The sequence below is a fragment of the Hordeum vulgare genome, chromosome 2H (genome assembly GCF_904849725.1).
Source record: "Hordeum vulgare subsp. vulgare chromosome 2H, MorexV3_pseudomolecules_assembly, whole genome shotgun sequence".
Lineage (NCBI taxonomy): Eukaryota > Viridiplantae > Streptophyta > Magnoliopsida > Poales > Poaceae > Hordeum > Hordeum vulgare.
In genome coordinates this window covers 158,753,234-158,757,202 of record NC_058519.1, presented here as the reverse complement: position 1 = coordinate 158,757,202, position 3,969 = coordinate 158,753,234, and the positions used below count along the sequence as shown (strand labels likewise).

General features: G+C 53.5%; 1 pseudogene; it reads right to left on the bottom strand.

The window, feature by feature from the left end:
- Nucleotides 1–47: 47 nt before the first annotated feature.
- LOC123433618 lies at nucleotides 48–189 on the bottom strand (annotated as a pseudogene).
- Nucleotides 190–3,969: the final 3,780 nt, after the last annotated feature.

The following is a 3,969-nucleotide window of genomic DNA, read 5'->3' as shown; positions in this document are numbered from 1 at the left end:
GCCGCATCCCAATTCCCGAAGAGGGTGGTTGGGAGCGTGTTTTGGCGTGACGGCCAGGCAAGCGTGCCCTCGGGCGCAACTTGCGTTCAAAGACTCTATGGTTCGCGGGATTCTGCAATTCACACCAGGTATCGCATTTCGCTACATTCTTCATCGATGCGAGAGCCGAGATATCCGTTGCCGAGAGTCGTGTGGATTAAATATATTTGCAATACAGGGGACGACCAGCAAGCTAGCCATCTCCCCGGGTTAGGCACAATGTTCCTTGACGCCTTCGGCGCCGTGGGTAATTTTACCACGAGCCCCCGCTTATAGGAGTGGAGGCAGTCGAGGAATTGGCTGAACGACGGACAATGCCATCGTCGGAGGATTGGATGACGCGAGCACGGACTGTTTTGGTCAGGGTCACGACAATGATCCTTCCGCAGGTTCACCTACGGAAACCTTGTTACGACTTCTCCTTCCTCTAAATGATAAGGTTCAATGGACTTCTTGCGACGTCGGGGGCGGCGAACCGCCCCCGTCGTCGCGATCCGCACACTTCACCGGACCATTCAATCGGTAGGAGCGACGGGCGGTGTGTACAAAGGGCAGGGACGTAGTCAACGCGAGCTGATGACTCGCGCTTACTAGGCATTCCTCGTTGAAGACCAACAATTGCAATGATCTATCCCCATCACGATGAAATTTCCCAAGATTACCCGGGCCTGTCGGCCAAGGCTATATACTCGTTGAATACATCAGTGTAGCGCGCGTGCGGCCGAGAACATCTAAGGGCATCACAGACCTGTTATTGCCTCAAACTTCTGTCGCCTAAACGGCGATAGTCCCTCTAAGAAGCTAGCTGCGGAGGGATGGCTCTGCATAGCTAGTTAGCAGGCTGAGGTCTCGTTCGTTAATGGAATTAACCAGACAAATCGCTCCACCAACTAAGAACGTCCATGCACCACCACTGTCGGGACCCCGATCCTAAGCCATAGGAATCAAGCCTGTAACACATCGCATCCCTTTGCGGTCTCACGCACGGTTAACACCACGGCTGCAGCCTTACCTTAGCCGGGACCATTTGCGCCTTTTGACTCAAGTATGCAATTGTGTCGCTAGCATTCCAATGGCAAAGAACCCGGATCGACAAGTCTAGTCATAAACAAAAGTGGCAGTACCGCACAAGGACAGGCATACATGACCCAACAACGCAGGTGTCGGTCACCAGCGAGTGTAGACGAGTCGTAGCAAGCTACAAGGACTCCATTACATCGCATGACATTTCCCCAAAGGGGACAGACACAGCAGCTAAGAAGGTCACATGCCGGTCAACCAATGTGTCCGGAGCAGTAGCGAGCTACCATGGCTCGTTGGATCACAAAGGGGCATTTCCCTGTAAGGCGTGCTATTAAAGTTTTCCCGTTCTTTCCTCAGGTTCAGGTTTTTTTGCCCGTCTGCCCGTACTTGCATCCGTCCATGCCACGCACATAGTTTTCCCCTGTTTTCATGGTGCGCGCCCAGTTTTTTGCAACACGTCCGTCGTACCCGTTTTTCCCCGTTTCCTCACGTTCATGATTTTTGGCCCTTGTGCCCGTACGTGCATCCGTCCATGCCACGCACATGGTTTGCCCCAGTTTTCCATGGTGCGCGCCCAGTTTATTGCAACACGGCCCCGTACCCGTTTTTCCCGTTTCCTCACGTTCATGTTTTTTGGCCCGTGTGCCCGCACGTGCATTATTCCATGCCACGCACATGGTTTTCACCCATTTTCCAAGGTGCGCACCCCAGTTTTTTCCAACACGGCCGTCGTACCCCGTGTTTCCCCGTTTCCTCTTCTTCACGGTTTTTTGCCCGTGTGCCCGTACGTTCATCTGTCCATGCCACGCACATGGTTTTCACCAGTTTTCCATGGCGTGCGCCTAGTTTTTTGCAACACAGCCGTCGTACCCCGTTCTTTCCCGTTTCCTCACGTTCATGTTTTTGGCCCGTGTGCCCGTACGTGCATCCATCCATGCCACGCACATAGTTTTCCCCTGTTTTCCATGGTGCGTGCCTAGTTTTTTGCAACACGTCCGCAGTACCAGTTTTTTCCCCGTTTCCTCACGTTCACGTTTTTTGGCCCGTGTGCCCGTATGTTGTGCATCTGTCCATGCCACACACATGGTTTTCCAATGATTTTCGTGGCGCGCTACAGTTTGTGGCAACACGGCCACGTACCCGTTTTTCCCGTTTCATCACGTTCACGTTTTTTGGCCCGTGTGCCTGTACGTGCATCCGTCGATGCCACACACATGGTTTTCCCCTGTTTTCCATGTTGCCCGCCTAGCTTTTGGCAACACGGCCCCGTACCCGTTTTTTCCGGTTTCCTCACGTTCACGTTTTTTGGCCCGTGTGCCCGTATGTGCATCCGTCCATGCCACGCACATGGTTTGCCCATGATTTCCATGGTGCGCGCCCAGTTTTTGGCAACACGGCAGCATAACCTTTTTTCCCGTTTCCTCACGTTTACGTTTTTGGCCCGTGTGCCCGTACGTGCATCCGTCCATGCCACGCACATGGTTTTCCCATGTTTTCCATGGTGCGCGCCCAGTTTATGGCAACACGCCCGTGGTACCCGTTTTTTCCCGTTTCCTCACGTTCACTTTTTTGGCCCGTGTGGCCGTACGTGCATCCGTCCATGCCACGCACATGGTTTTCCCCTGTTTTCCATGGTGCGCGCCTAGTTACGTCCCCGACGGTCGTCGGACCCGTTTTTGGGCCGTGAACTGTGCTTCACGTATTTGGCCCGTGTCATCGTACGTAGTTTCGTCGGTGCGCCCCGCATGGTTATCATTTGTTTATCATAGTGTGCGTCCAGTTTCTTCCACAATGGTCGTCGTACCCGTTCTTTGCCCGTGAACCGTTTTACACGTTCATGTCCCATGTCGTATTTTCTTGTTCCGATGGTGCCTCGACCATTATCTTCGTGGCTTGGCACGTATAGTTTCCGTTGGACTTAGCGGGTGATTGCGTATGTCCCAGGACGGACTTAACCATATCTCTTCGTGACTTCGCACGTATCGTTTCCGTTGGACTTAGCGGGTGATTGCGTATGTCCCAGGACGGACTTAACCATATCTCCTGTGACTTCGCACGTATGGTTTCCGTTGGACTTAGCCGGTGATTGCGTATGTCCCAGGACGGACTTTACCATATGTCTTCTGACTTGGCACGTATGGTTTCCGTTGGACTTAGCTTATGATTGCTTATGTCCCAGGATGGACTTTACCATATCTCTTTTGACTTGGCACGTATGGTTTCCGTTGGACTTAGCGAGTGATTGCGTATGTCCCAGGGCGGACTTTACCATATCTCTTGTGACTTGGCACGTACGGTTTCCGTTGGACTTAGCCATGTAGGTAGACCAACTTTGCCAGTTGCACTTTCGAACCTTATCATTTGAATGAAAGGTGTGGGGGAGGGACGAATCCGTGCGACATGGGGCTGGATCTTAGTGGATCGTGGCAGCAAGGCCACTCTGCCACTTACAATGCCCCGTCGCGTATTTAAGTCATCCGCAAAGGATTCAGCCCACCGCCCGTTGGGAAGGGAGCTTCGAGGCGGCCGGTCACGACACATCGGCTGGACCGACTTAGCCCATGGCACGGACCCTTGGGGGCGCAAGCGCCCCTAACGTGGGTCGGGGTGAGCGGCGGGCGCAGGCGTCGCATGCTAGCTTGGATTCTGACTTAGAGGCGTTCGGTCATAATCCGGCACACGGTAGCTTCGCGCCACTCGCTTTTGAACCAAGCGCGATGACCAATTGTGTGAATCAACGGTTCCTCTCGTACTAGGTTGAATTACTATCGCGACACTGTCATCAGTAGGGTAAAACTAACCTGTCTCACGACGGTCTAAACCCAGCTCACGTTCCCTATTCACTAGTGGAAAACGGGGCTTTGGCCGGGACCCTTTAGTCCCGGCCTGCCTCTGGGCCGGGACTAA